The sequence below is a fragment of the Camelus dromedarius genome, chromosome 3 (genome assembly GCF_036321535.1).
Source record: "Camelus dromedarius isolate mCamDro1 chromosome 3, mCamDro1.pat, whole genome shotgun sequence".
In the NCBI taxonomy this organism is placed as follows: Eukaryota; Metazoa; Chordata; class Mammalia; order Artiodactyla; family Camelidae; genus Camelus; species Camelus dromedarius.
This window is the reverse complement of record NC_087438.1, coordinates 61,827,179-61,842,887: the sequence shown is the minus strand read 5'-3', so window position 1 is coordinate 61,842,887 and position 15,709 is coordinate 61,827,179. Positions and strand designations below refer to the sequence as shown.

The following is a 15,709-nucleotide window of genomic DNA, read 5'->3' as shown; positions in this document are numbered from 1 at the left end:
CATGGTATATTTTTTCATTAATTTTTAAAAAGAATGACTGATAGGATAAGAAAGGAATAGATAAAGTGTAGACGATTCTTTGAAGAATCTTAGAGAGAGAGAATGATGAGAAGAAGATGTGATGTCCGAGATATTTTTTATAAGAGGAAAGAGACTCTTTTAATATCACTGAATAGGATCTTGAAGAGAACATGATCACAGCTCCAGGAGAGGCAGAGTAAGCTCTGAAGCAGGTGGGAGGGGGCATAAATGAAGAGAGGTTTGCATAGTTTCCTTTTTCTTATTCATTATTGAGGAAATAACACTCTTTCACAGAGATGTATCTGATAAAGTACCTATGGACATAAATCACAATGTTTCTTGGAAATAAAATGTAAAGTCAAGTGCCCAGGTACTCTGTGACTTATTTCTTCATCTTCCCTTTTAAAAACACTTTATTGCAGAACATTTTCAACGGACACAAGAGTGAACAGAACAAGTATAATAAACCCCCCATGTATCCATTGACCAGACCCAAAAATGACTGACATATGATGATTTTATTTCATCTGTACCCCTATTCATTTCTCCCATTCCCACATTATTTTAAAGCAAATCCTGGTTATCATATCATATCATATCATATCATATCATATCATATCATTTAATCTGTAAACATTTTCATATGCATCTCTAAAAGTGACCCTTAAAAAACCATATCTACAATGCTATCACTATACCATAATACATAATTCTTAATATAACAGTTGATTTCCTTCTGACACATCCTCAAACTCATCCCTTCCACCTTACTAGCAGTTTCCTCTGATTAGTACCATTTAAACATAATTTAAAATAGATCCACTATATCCTTGACTGGCATGAGACATCATCAATTTCCAGCCACTAAACCTGCAGATCTTCTCAAATTTACACCACTCTCTCCAACTTGACTTTTTTTAAATGGAAGAATATGTTTTCTCCATTCTCCTACTTGTATTCTAAGTCACAAGTTATTCAAACTAACTCATATTCCAAGATATCAGTCCTGGATCTACTTATGAATTAGAATTTTATTTTAATAATAATTAGAGTAGTGTTTCATAGGAAGGGTTAAAAGAAAGTTGTAAAGAAAATGAAGATCAAGAAAAATTCAAGTCTAAAAAATTCAAAGTGGTGATCAAATTTTGAGTTTTCTGTACTTAGTGCAGAAAAAGAACTCAGTGCATGCACAAAGAAGCATGTCAAAATGGTTTGGTTTGTTCCCCGAGCTCTGACACCAGCTGACTTCGATTAAATAGCAGTGAGCTGGAAAAGCATTCTGGGTATTGGTATGCAAATGAATTCACCAAGCATTTCTTCCTGTGGTTTTGGAATTCCCACAGCCACAACTACAATGACACATGTACTTCAAAGTTGTATTTTAAGCGAGTAAATATAAGGCTAAAACTGTCTTTCCATGAGCCAAATATAATCCTAACAGAGCTAACAATTTTCTCTAAGAGGAACAAAAGTATTTTTAATATAAGATTATTATTAAGTATTTCCAAAGACACTTGGGAACATATGAACATGGCATAGCCTTTAATCCATAATTTCAGCCTCAAGATGCTGTGATGGCTTTTATTGAATTAAGACATTTCTATCTGGGAGTTTCAAAGGAAGGTCATAACTGACATGTGTACAAAACAATTAAAGATCAATGATTGGATAGTAAGAGAATGTTTGGATAGCCTCTAGAGCATCAGTTTTTTTAGTAGAAACTAATTGCACTCTGAAGCATTAACTAATTTGCAAAAAAGGGGAAAGAAAAAAAAATCATTCTCTCTCCAGTACAGAAATTCACATAGAGAATTTTAAAATATATTTATATTTGACACCTTGCCTGTCAATTCCCTTATTCTAAAGAGAATGAATTATAATAAAGGCATCTCTGGCTCAGAGAAAATATTCTGGTGGCAGTGCTTTAGTAATGTGACATAGCATCTTGATTTTTCTCAGTGTGTAACTCCACCCTCTTCCCACTCTGCGCACCACCTCGCCCCCCCCCGAACCCCCCACCTTAAATAAAGTAGATTCAGTTCTAAAATTATAAACTGAAATACAAAGTGCATCATGCAAACCATCCTTTTTCTGTGTAAGCCAAGATCACTTTGCAGCATACCCCTGCAGGGGACCTAACAGGGAATTTCCAAAAACATTAATGCATTCAGAAGAAATGTCAAAATAAAGAAAGCCTGTAAACATTGTCTGTGGGAAGCATTTTTGTGCCCTTCCCGAGTGCAAAACAAATTCTCATTTTCCCACAGAAGTAGGATCTGTTTCTGCCATCTAGTGACAATAAGGCCATTGGGTACTTAGAAAAGAAAAACATCTAAATAGTCTGAACAAATTCATCCGAAGCAAACAGGATTTTATACACATACACAGGCACATACACACAAACACACACATACACAAAGATTCTTTAGAAAGGAGTGTTTAGCAGGGTACCCAGAGAGTAAGTGGTGTCCAATGTTCCTGGCTATCTCTGAAGTAAGATTTTTAAAAAGATAGCGGTACCTATATGTGCAGAGTCAAATCACTTTCACATATGTTATTTTCACAAGGGTCCAAGACAGCGTTCAAGCATTGGTGGGGTTCTGGGCTCTAGAGTCAGCCTGTCTGTATCTGCTCCTATTATTTGAAATCTTGTTCATGACCCACCTAAGCACAGGATTCAGCTCTCCTGATTATTAGGCTTTTGTTCACTGCCTCTGTCTCCTATCTTCTGTACATTAAGTGAAGTTATATGGCTGCATTATGGTGAAAGTAGTACAGTAAAAAAAACTCACCTTTATTTAAAACATTCTGATTAAGAAATTTTACAGGAATATTAATGTCTACAAAAAATAAAAAAGCCAACTCTAATTTCTTAAATTAAAAAAGTCGCCATCTTATATAATAAGTCTCTAGCAAGACAGTTCCATACAGATTGGCATAATCGGAGTTTTAACCTCATCATCAGAGATGTCAGTGTGTCACATCTGTCCTCAAAATGATACCCTTGTGGTCATTAAGTAATTGCAGTAACTTCAAACATCATGTCCAAACATGACATTTAGAGGAAGAAAGACACTCTTTCTTTCTTGAGTTCTTCTTTAAGACTGAGGGAGTGACAAAATCCTTACCAGAAGTGCCTCCTAGACTCTCATGTATCAGCAGCCAGAATTGGCCATTCCTGAACAAATCCCTGGTAAGGGAGACTGAAAACACTGTTTTGGAATTGTCATTCAAAGGAGACTAAGTATTAACCACCGTATCACAACCCAGTAAGTCTGAGTCATCCCGATCTGTCTAAATAGGTCACAGTAAAATACCTTTTCAAAACATATAACTGGAAGTTAAATTACTGAGCACACCCATACCAATTCTCAGGGCTGGCACGGATATACTTAAATAAGCAGCTCTATTTATCAAGGTGGCAGCTCTCCTATCCCTTGTTCTATTGTCTGGTATGTGAATTAATGATGTACATGAACTATGCTAATTTCCAGAAAGTGTAACTACTAGTATCTTTCTAGCCTGGGTTTCTGCCCATAAAATTTCATGTGTGGGGCTTTCATGCCAGAGTGCACATGCCAATTCCCCTGCTATTTGCTTATATCTCTCCTGGTAGTTGCTGTGTTGGAATAGAAGTAGAGTTGGGAATAAGGGAACAATATTTTGGCTTATCCAAGAGGCTAACACGTGGGAAGTAACAGATTTTTGGAAAGGGGCTCCAACTTGGAAAGAGTTAAATTTCAATAAATTTAAAATAAAATAGAAAATTAAATAGGACTCAGCCAACATGTATAGATTAGAGCTAGGTAAGAGAAATCTTTAGCTTTTCTCTCATGATGGAATAAATATCAAAAACTTAATTAAACATCTGAGAGTCCAAAGGATGCATACTCTCAACATTACTCCAGAATCTCAAAGGACAGAGCTAATCAAATTCGGGAAGTGGGAGTTCCTGGTACCAATAACAGCTTTCTTCCTTTTATCTTAATGCTCACATGCACACTCTCTCGCTCGCTCATGTTCTCTCTCTCTCTCTCTCTCTCCTCTCTCCTTTCTCAAGCTTGCTTAGAATATTTTCACAAGGATCTACTAAACAGGTGGCTAACAGTTACTGAACATATACTACAAATAAAACACTGGGTCACACACATTACTTCATTTAACTCACAGAACCATGGGATACAAGAATGCATACTTTCCTCTTATTGATGTAAACTGAGGCCCAGAGAAGTAGAGTAGTTCATACAAAGTAAGTGACTGAGTTATTATATGACCTAGATCAGTCTGATAGCAAAGCCACTGGGTAAGAGATTAAATTTTATTGAATCAAAAAATTCTTTTATCTCACAGATAATTCTAAAGGATGATGTCTCCTACCTACAGAAATTCTGACAACCCCTAGTGCATAAAATCAGAGTATTACGCAGACAACTGAAGTTTGTTCAGTAACTGTTATCAGTCAGGTACCACAGTTTATGTTGTGCTAATAAACAATGACAACAACAAAAAGTTTACTGCTACCTGTCACTGGAAATAATGCACACTATTTTGGCTCAAATGTCATTGCCCAGAGTAAGTCTCATGACCATGCCTAACGTTAAAGGAATGGGAACTTGTAGTCTTCTTGCATGTCCAGAAGCAGCAGAGATCCAGAGGTGCTGGTGAGTGTTAGTGATGTCTGTGACACCTCTGCCTGGACATCTGTGCTCTCTGTTTCTTTGAAGGTGGATTCATAGAGGAGGAGAGCAACCTGTGCCTAGTGACATGGCACAACGGGAATTTCTCTGGCCATCTTTGCATAGTGAGTTCTACCTTCCTACATCACATGTTACATTTGTGGGTACTGAATACAAATAAGGTCTGAAATGAGTCTTTCTACATATATACCCCAAAAGAAACCTGGTATCAAAAGCCAAAAGTAGAAATTCTTAGGGAAAAATAGAAACACCTAGCCTAAAAGACAATAATTTTAATTATGAAAAAAGTTTCCCAAATAACAGAGGCAGATACATTTATATCCCTCAATTTTTCTTTAAAAAATATTATATACCTTATCATTTTCAAAATTACCAAAGAAATATGTACTTGCTGCATCACACTGAATAATACAGAGGCATTAAAATGTTATTAGCTAGTATTCTTTCCCCAGGTATGTTGCCCCGAGTTAAATGTTAAATTTTTAGTGTATTTTCTTTGAGGCATGACTCAATACTCGTACCAAAATAGACAGTCTTTTTCCTTTTAAGAGAAATTGGTTCATACAAAACCTGTTTTTCTACAACTGCCCTTTTACAAATCAAGAGTGTCTATTCACATCAGGATGTATTAGTTTAACTCATTTATATGAATAGCTGCAGAATATTCCCTATTATAATTGCACCTTAATTTATATTTAGACATTCAGATTAATTCCAGGTTTTTGCAATTATAAACAAGAATAAAATAAACTCTGTTTTATATGTGTTTTATGTACTATCATTTTTATTTTTGTACAACAGATTCCTAAAAATGAATAAGCTAAGTCAAAAAACATGTGTACATCTTAAAATTTAATAGATAGTGGCATATTATTCTCCAAATGTTTGCTGTGACCTAATACATCATTTATCAACTACCTATGACTCTATCTCAGAGGCATAGAGTAAAGATGGATTGATTTCACCTGCATCTCTGTAAAATTTATGACACCTAAAGATTTACTTGTAACTTGGTTTTACTCACCAAATGTAAACGACAATATCTCAAGAAATGATGTAAGGAGGGAACAATACAATAGCTGATAAAGAGATAAAGAGCAATTAAATGTATAGGCATTTGATTCATCAACTAGACTATATATGAGTTCTCCATGGCTTCTTCCTCCATTGACCAACAAAATAAAGTTTAAAGATCCCTACCTCATGACAAGAGACATTTCTCAAGAAAGGAAAGGATACTTCTTTAGAGGCTCATATACATCCAAACAAACGATACTAAGGTGCTCTGTTTGTAGTTCATTTGTCTACATGAATCCTGTTAACTTAGAAGATGAAGTAAAGCATCCTCACCATTTCAGTAGTTCACTTTGGATGATTTGCTTTCCAGCTGGGTTTTCCTCATGGGACCTAAAAGTATGTAAGAATGCTTTAACACAAATCCCACGTTCATAAATTGCTAAAGCATTCTATCTTTTAAGCAAACACATTTTTTAACTATCAATATCATTTTGGAAGTTCGGTAAAGCAAAGAGAAAATCACTCAGAATTGCATATCAAAGTGGATAATGTGCAAAATATCTTGACCAAAAGAATAAATCTTATTAATAACATTTAACAGTTCAAATCAAAAAGAAGAAAGAAGTGGGTTTCTTCCTCTTACTTTTATATGCTATCAACATCAATGGCCACAAGGCCATTACAACAGTCCACGAAGGCACTATAGTAATGAGAATATGTTGATAAACTTCACATAGGGGTGGCCAGTTAAGTGATCACAAGCTTTACCCCAACCATAAGTGTATCGTATAATGTGACCTGGGCTCTGAAGAGGTTTGAGGACTATAAACAGACAGAATGATTACACGTCGACACCCAAAGTGAAGAAATAACATGATGATGATATAAAAATCATGTTTTACTAACAAAAATGAAGCTGTAATATGGCTTCAATCTGATAAAGAACAGCACCTTAAGCAAGACGAAATTCCTGGTTTAAATGGTTTAATGATAAAAAAGAACATTCTAAGCTTTAAACTTTTCTTATATGCCATGATAAGATAAAATTTAGCCAAACATATTTCCTTAGGCATTACTATGATACTTATTACATATTCCATTCCCAATCTTACTCAGGGTTTCACAGAAACAGATTCTAACATGAGGCACAAGGGACATTACGGAAGAATTCCCTGGAGAAACTTGTAAGGGAGTAAAGAAAGCAGGGCATAGAAAGGGAAAGCAGTTTAAGCAAGGGTGAGATTTCAGGACAAGGTCCTGAAGAGGGTAACTTCAGACCGATCCTGATGGGGAATTCTGGAGTGTACGTTTATTTCAAAGTTGTCCTCTTTGTAGGTAAGGAAGCTGGGATTTCATGAACCAGTCAATCACTAGTTTGTCTGCTCCCAAGAGTAAATGGCTCCAGTAACTTGGGGACAGACCTCTGAAGAGAATTTCAAGTACATGCAATTAGATGCAAAAGCACACAGAAAGTGGGAAAACAGTGTAGACTGTAAATGGGATCTGCAGGGTTCTGGGAGGAGTGCTGTAATTTCTAATTTTATTAGCACCCTCCAGAAAATGTCAAAACCAAACACAACCTGTCCCAGTCAATCTAAATTAGGCTATGCTGTAGTTTCAAATGTTTCCCAAATCTCAGCAGCTGAAAATAAGAAAAGTTTGTTTTTGCTCATGATAAATGTCCACTGTAGGCCAGCAGAGGGCTCTGATCATTGAACTAACTCAAGGACCTAGGTTCTGACTGGATAGTCAACATCTTGTATTGTCAACCACTGCACCTGGGATTAACATGATTCTAGAAGATTCTGTACTGATAAGGAAATATTTTGATCCAGAACAGGCATACATTACTTTTGCTCAGAATTCAATGGACAGCACAGTCCCATGGCCCACTCCTCATGACCAAAACAGGGCCTGAATGTTATGTACTGTCAAACGGTTAAAAGGTGAAAACTGGAAATATTTGGCAAGTTAATAATCACCAAAATGCTCAATGAATTCAATGTCTAAACCACCACTTCTAAAAAAGGAAAAGCTGTAAAGAAGTAAAATTCTACAATTTGAAATCATTAAGAAACACACAGATGGCTCAAAAAGAGCAAATAATTTCTCTACTATAATAAACTGAGTTAAATTCTGTTAGCTCAAATCAGATTGGAAAGTAACAGATTAGAAATCACATGTAAGTGTATTATAGAATTTTGGCTAGTGAAATTAAAAATGCAAATGTCTGAAAAACCCTCTATTAATGGAGAAGAGAACAGAGAAGCTGGAAGAAAATCTATATATTTTTCAAGGATAAAACCAAAATTTCCAAAAATCCTGCAGGAAAGGTGGATCAAGGAGAAGGACAACAGCAGAAAAAACTTGATCTTTTGCATGAATGAAAGTTTACCCAAATATACAATGTGATGTTATTAACATGCACAAGTGCATCTCCTGAAAGATGGAAATATGAGACTAAAATTATTTCCAAATGGCATCATTTTTTCCTTTCTTCAATTCTCAAAGAGTTTTTTGTCCAAATAGACAAAACAGTGGCGTAAAGGAAGTGCTCCTAGCCAAGGGTAATTTTCAGAACATCTGTGATTATTCCTCTTAATGTTCAAGAAAGGGCTGCCAATAAACAGGCCCTTGAAGGAAAACGTTATTTTATTTTATTTTATTTTGTTTTATTTTATTTATTTATTTATTTTGGAAAATGTTATTTTAAACTGAGCTGTGGCAAGTTTGGAAATCTATAACTCAACATTACATTACATAGAATAAGAGAATCTAATACAAATATTGGAGATTGGATTTCCAAAGTGATATCAAAGAAAGTTGTATCATTTGAATAGAGAAAAATGTATTATTCTATAGAAGGATCACACATGGAGAATAAATTATTTACTAATAAAGATTAGGCTAGAAAATTTCAGTATATTTAGAAACCAAGGGTTTGTCCATCAATCAACTGATTTTCAGTTAATTTATAACTTTGCTCAGAATCTAGTAAATTAGGTCATATAATCTTATCACATAATGCCAGTCAAAATATCAATACAGAGAAAAGTCAATATTTGGGGAGGATTATCAAGAATATGCAGCTCATTCATTCTAGAATCTGGGTCAATGGTTAACAATTTTTTTTTGAAAGCTAATATAATAGTGAAAAAAATATAAAAAACAAAAAACCTCTCCAAACTGTTTTTTATCTCCATTCAAAATAAAATATACCTACATGGAGGGGGGAAAAACATATTCTTATAACTTACATTATTTACTAAAGTTATGTCAGTCAGAACATTAGGACCGACGTTCTGGCCATGAAAATATTTATCGTGGAAGTGTTGAGATAATTTACTAACTTCTCATCTCTTACACTGGATAGTGTTTTAGAGTTTATTTGTTGATTCAGCAAATATTTATTAAGTACTTTTTATTGGTTAGTGTGCCCCTGTGTATTAATTTATCTTGCTCTGGAAATATCCCATTGAGGTTAGTATCATGATCCTTCCTTACAAAGGCAAAGTTATGTTCCTATATTAAAATGGTGAGTTAATTTTAGAGCTTGGGTCAGAAATAACTTCTCTACAAAGCAGAGCATACCTGGCTCCTATTGTGTGCCAGGCATCCCGCTAGCAGGCCCTGGGATTATGGAGAATAAAAGAAATGTTCTCTGGCCCTCCCTTACCTGACCCTTTCTTACTCCTGGCTGTAGGACTTCCCTGCTAAAGCTGGTGAGGTAACAAGGAACGTTTTACTTGGAAGCAACAAATGTCATCAGTTTCCAAGAAGGATCAGGGGGATGCAAGCTGAACTGATGTTTTATTATAAAGTGGCTTAAGTTGAGGCTTGGGAGCCACTTATAGATTTGATGTTGCTCCTCACTTGCATTTTATTTTATTTTATTTTTTACTGACGTGCAACTGATTTACAATGTTAATTTCAGGTGTACAGTAGGTCCTTGTTGTTTATCTACTTTATATATAGTAATGTGTATCAGTTAATCCCAAGCTCCTAATTTATCCCTCCCCCACGGTCCCCTTTGGCAACCACAGTTTATTACCTGTGTCCATGACTTTTCACTTGTACTGATATTCTGGTATCTCTCCTTACATCAGCTGGATCATCGAGTAGTATGACAACATCATATAAAATAACCACCATCTCCCATAAAAGTACTTTTTAGTGCATCATACCACGGCCAGAGAGCATCTTCCAATATTTAGGGATTTTACACAAAACAGACCCATGGTACTCCTCACCCTGTGATATATATGTTTTCAATTTTTCTTTCTTACCATATACAAATATATAAAATTTTGTTACCCAATCTTGGTTTCATGAATAGTTAATACGCTTCTTCAAAGCAACTCATTTCCTTTTACCCTTAGAGATAGGGATCACATTTCTGTTTCCTGATTGGTTTCTACAAAGCTTAGAGTCAAATTCGTAATTCACCTCTAGCAAGTGTATAGAACTCCAGGGCAAATATTTTATATACCAACCCACTCCTCGCTTAATTTTACCTTTTTATTCTTATTTTCCCTTACCCTTGGCTTTTTTACACATTTAAAATTCATTTCATCTTGCTTGCATGTTTATAAGTTCTGATAAATCATTTTTGTTACAACTCAGAGTATTAGTAAATAACTAAAAACTAAACACTCTGGAATTTATTTGCAAGGTAACATATTCCAGAGCTCATAGCATTTATTTGTTGAAAAGGTAAGAAAAAGGCAGTAGCAATATACAGTCCTTCAGTAAGTTCTTGAAAATAAAGATCATTCTGAGTAACATTGTTGGTAAAATTATATCGATGCAAGTCAGAGTTACAAGCAGAGATACAAATTACAGGTATAGACTAAAAAACAGCACACTTAAGGTCCCTGGGTTCAGAAAGAGACACAAGAGGATTTGCTAGGAGAACCAGTTTTCAGTTTCCTTGTTCCCACGCTGAGGAACATGACTATTAGTAGTATAATAAACAAGCACACGAGAAAATTTGAATGAGAAAGCATTATTCATATTTATGTATGGTATCAGTGGAAGATACAAATACTGGTGGTCTAATGACTATATATTTATTTATAAGGTGAGGCTTAACTTGAAAGCTCCTCTGAGCACATTTATTCCAAATCTTATGAAACAAAACTAAGAGTCCAATAACAACAGCAATACATAAAGCTCATGGTTTTGAACTTAACTCTAAATTCATGAATAATCACACTCATCATGCATGTACATTCAAGAAGACTGTCAAGAGTTAAGCCCACTCAGTAACTGATGAATGGGTTTCTGCAATCAGCTACTAGATGGGTTACAGAAACCTCTGTGTTGGGAGCATCAGGAAAATAAAGACATCACCAGGGCAGGAGGGGACTAAGGTGTACACATCTTTCCCTGCTCACTCCCACTTTAGGATCTAGAGGGCTCAATTACAAATAAACTTTCTCCATATTTTAAATTTTCACTTGGAAATGAGAGAAATTATCATTAACACATCAGAAATAATACTGTACAACGGAGCACGAGGAGAAATGACCTGTTTCGTGATCTACTGCATTGTCATATTTAACCAGTGTAAAACATGAGGGAAACAGACATTTCCCTGGGGAACAGACATGTCCAAAAAAAGCATTTTCCTTTTACAATTTCTCAATTCATATTTGTAATAATCCAGTTTTGATAAAGAACTACATCTGGGAATTACCATAGCATCTAACTCAGGTGCTGGGGTTCCAGGAATGAAGCCAGCAGAGCTGCCCTTATAAACCTCCCAGAGTATAGCAGGACAAGCAGGGGCCTTGGGCTCCTGTTCAGATCACTGAGGAACTTGAATGGCCAACTGCCTGGTCTGGAATCCTTATTAAATGTGGTCACAAGTTATATAACTCCTGGGCTTCAATGTAATTGCCAATAAAATGTAGATAATAAGAACACTGAGGAACAGGATTATTGAAAGGATTAAATGAGATGATGTGTGCAATGAAAATAGCAACTGAATAAACATTTGATGATTTCTAAATAAAAATACTTTGTATGTTGTTTCTAAGTGAGAAATTTTAACCTAAATAATGTGTTTACCTCTTACCCATGAAGCTTTATTTATATTAACCAACATAAAGTATACCTTAAGTTAGCACAGTTTATAAAGGCTGTTATAGTTAGCTTAGATTTAAAATAATAGAATTAAGATCATGTATTCATCAAATATTTTTAAGCATGCAGAATTATGTTCACAGTTCAATTTTGAAATTAAAGAGAACACAAAAAAGATTGATAGTGAATAAATGTCTGACATCTTTTATAACTATTCTTTATTGAAAACTGTATCACTCAATCTATAAAAAGGGCTTTAGAAAACCACTTTCTCAAGTTAAACCTGATCAGATGGGAGGTTTTACTTGCATTAATAAATCGAATGAACAGTTTTAATTAAAAACTCATGCTATTTTCAAAATAATGCTGAAGAGTAGATTTCTGATCAATTGTAACTGCCAGATGGGAGATTTTCATAAGCTGTTTTTAATATTTCACTTTCATGAGCACATCACTTAAATATGCTGCCTACCAATCTCAAATACAAATGCTATTCAATCACAGTATTAAAATAATGCAATAACTTAAGTACTTTTCTGTAATTTTTGTTTATAGACTTTAAATATAAGGCATGAAATTCAATAATTGAATTAACAAAGCTTTTCATCAAATTACTTTAAGTAAATTTCCATAGCAAGCACATCGATGAGGAATTATGACGTACCTGGTCGATAAGTTAACATTGTGCCAGGATGATAATTCGACAAGTGTTGGTGATGACTGCAATGAAAAAAAATAATGTCTATGTGTGTTTTCCATAAGATTTTTATTTATATTAAGTTTCAGGAAATTAAGTTATATTGATATGTATAATTGAATGTGTTAGGGTTAGTATAAAAGAGAAGGGGGAAGCATTGCTCATACGGGGCATTATACATTTGTCAGAAACATGACATTTTGCTTTTGCAAAGGACTTTGACATTCATTATTTTATCTGATTCTCAAAATATCCCCTTGATGTAAGGAAGCCATTACTTACCTGTTTAAATAGTAAGAAAACTGAGAAACATAGAGCTTTAAGGTTTTGCTAAACACACAGCACTGATTACAGAGCCCAGGTCTGGAGTCTCCCATGATGGTGTTCTCTTTCAGTATATATCCTACATTTAGGTAGAGGTAAAAGGGATGAATCTAACTCATATTCCTCAGCTAAGTGTGAAAATAATTAGAATCAAGTAAGGAAAGAATAACAAGAATTCACTTTTTACTTTCTCTTAAAGTTCCTCAAGAAACCATAGCATATAACAATTTTTTGTTTTTTTCCTAATCAGGAGAAGAAAAGATAAGCCACAAAAAGCACTAGCTGCAAAGTGATCAAAAAAAAAAAATCAGTCTTCATAGACCAACAATATCAGATGAACCACCAACAAACTAGATGAGTAGTCAGTCACCTTGTTCATCTCTAGCTCAGGACTGGGCTACGTCCTTTTTCATTTTGGCTTCATTATTACTCACACTCTCACTTTTTTGAAGTGAATTGTTCTCAAATCCCCTTGCCAGACTGAGAAAATGGTTTAAAGGATTTTCATAACGAGCCATGCTAGAAATTTTAGAATTTAGCAATCACGATGAAGCCAAAGGTCAAATGGGGATCAGGGTATAATATACAGTCACAATTAGGAGGGAAGGCATTTAGAGGAAACATCTTCAAAGACATGGGCATGTGTCCAGAAGAAGGTGAATTTGTAAGATCAGATCAAGAGGAAAAATACAGAGTACAGTGGCCTTTTTGTATATTAATGCCAAGGATAGACAAAATATCCTTAAAAGCAACCCTCAGGGAAAGCCAGATAAAACAAACACAGAGATTTAAACAATGTCAGCAAGAGTTTCAATCAGAATCAATGAGCTTAAACCCCAAATGACAATTTAATTTTTAAGGCAAAATATCTATGCTATACACTATACTGGTCACTTTCATATATGTTATTTGATTTTTGTAATATCCTTATGAAGTATGCAATGATATTCCCATTTTACAGATGAAGAAATTAAGACCCAAATATTTGATAGAAGGCATAAGCAGGATAAACCCAAGATTTCTGGAAAGCAATGCATTTGCATTGAATTCCTGGATGTACACCCACAATAGGACAGATCTGAATATGAAACACATCAGCACAGTTTGCAAATACCACTAAGTCTCTTTCTGAGAACAGGGGTATAAGCAGTGTCAAGCACTACAGTGCCACAGAGCATCAAGGAGGATCTCGGTGGTTCTCTCTGAGGTGAAAGCTAGGGTTCCTCTTTCCCATTTCATTCATGTCATAAAGAACCCACCTTGAATTCACCTTCATCCTGATTCAAAGACAACTTGATTACTGTTTGCTGACTCATGCTCCAGGGCTATTATGAAACTAAATAGTTTTTCAGTCAACTCTTTGCAAAGTATTCTTCCAGTAAATATGTTTGCCATTTTCATATTTTTTTATGGCAAAAACACCTCTAGTTGTGACTATTTCAACTGGTCACTTGATTCCAGTCTTGGCAATTGCTTTGTACGCCAGTTGTGGTATCAGGATTCTGTTAAGAGACAAATTAAAGAGAATATTATTAATCAAATCAATATTTTTTTCCAGCTGTTCTTTACAGGCAATGATGGAAGGATAAGGAAGTTAATTCCCTTGATGAATGCTAGCATCTTGCCTTTTTATTGAGAGAAAAGTTAAGGATAAAATAATCAGAGTGCATTGATTAAAAAGTCTTAGACTAAGGCACAGCTTATATAAAGTTTGCTATATTGCTTGCAAGGGTTATGAGTCCAATCAAGGAAAAGCAGTAGTCTTCTTTGGGAAGCCCAACATCTGTGAGTCTGGAAGGCTGACTCAGTAATGTGCATATGACATCAGAAGATTGTCATATAACCATTCTAGCCAAGGCTAAGATTTGCTTTGGTGTCTAGGGTAGAATTGATTCCCCAGTTAATTACTCTTTCCCGAGAATATAAGCTGATGATGATGTTGCAGGAACATATATTTTCTAAAATATGTAAAATTTGCTGTTATAAATAGTGCTGCTATGAACATTGTGGGGCAGATATCTTTTCAAATTAGAGTTTCCTCCAGAAGCAACCTAAATGTCCATCAGCAGATGACTGGATAAAGAAGTTGTGATATATATATAAATAATGGAATATGACTCAGCCATAAAAAATAATGTCATTTGCAGCAACACGAGTGGACCTAGAGACTATCATACTAAGTGAAGCCAGAAAGAGAAATAAAAATACCATATAACTTATATGTGGAATCTGAAAAAATGACACAAATGAACTTATTCACAAAACAGAAACAGACTCATATAGAAAACAAACATGTGGTTGCCAGAGTTGCAGGGTGCTGTGGAGGGATGGGCTGGGAGTTCAGGATTTCCAGTGCTGACTGCTGTATATGGAATAGATAAGCAACAGGGTCCTACTGTATAGCACAGGGAACCTTGTAACAGCCTATGATGAGAAGGAATATGAAAAGGAATATATATATACATGTGTGTATGCATGTGTAATTGAATCACTATGCTGCATACCAGAAATTGGCACAACGTGTGCAAACCAACTATACTTCAATAAAAATTAACTAAATATAAATAAATAAATTGATAAATAAAAATATGAAAAACCTGATGCAGAGGGCTAAAGAGTAGCAGTCAATCAAAATGGGTCATGATTTCATTATCTGAATAAATTAGAGGTCAAATAACACCTAGTACAGAATATTCACATACAGTAAAAACTTGACATAACATGGTCAGGATATGCGATAATGATGGCTAAGTATTCACAAAACTCCCTTTTTCCCTTCTGGGCATACCAGTCAATTACATTTCCTAGTCTCCCTTACAGTTAAGTGGGGCCATGTGAGGTTTTACAAATAAGGTGCAGACAAATG

General features: G+C 35.0%; 1 long non-coding RNA gene across 1 annotated transcript in view; it reads right to left on the bottom strand.

The window, feature by feature from the left end:
- Nucleotides 1–15,709, bottom strand: part of LOC116152081 (uncharacterized) — a 101,808-nt gene that overhangs the window by 44,179 nt on the left and 41,920 nt on the right. Inside the window, exons 3-5 of the long non-coding RNA XR_004135655.2 lie at nt 14,103–14,345; nt 12,487–12,542; nt 6,069–6,125 (exon numbers count right to left, since the gene is read on the bottom strand). This is a non-coding gene — a long non-coding RNA (uncharacterized LOC116152081). The remainder of the gene's footprint in view (nt 1–6,068; nt 6,126–12,486; nt 12,543–14,102; nt 14,346–15,709) is intronic.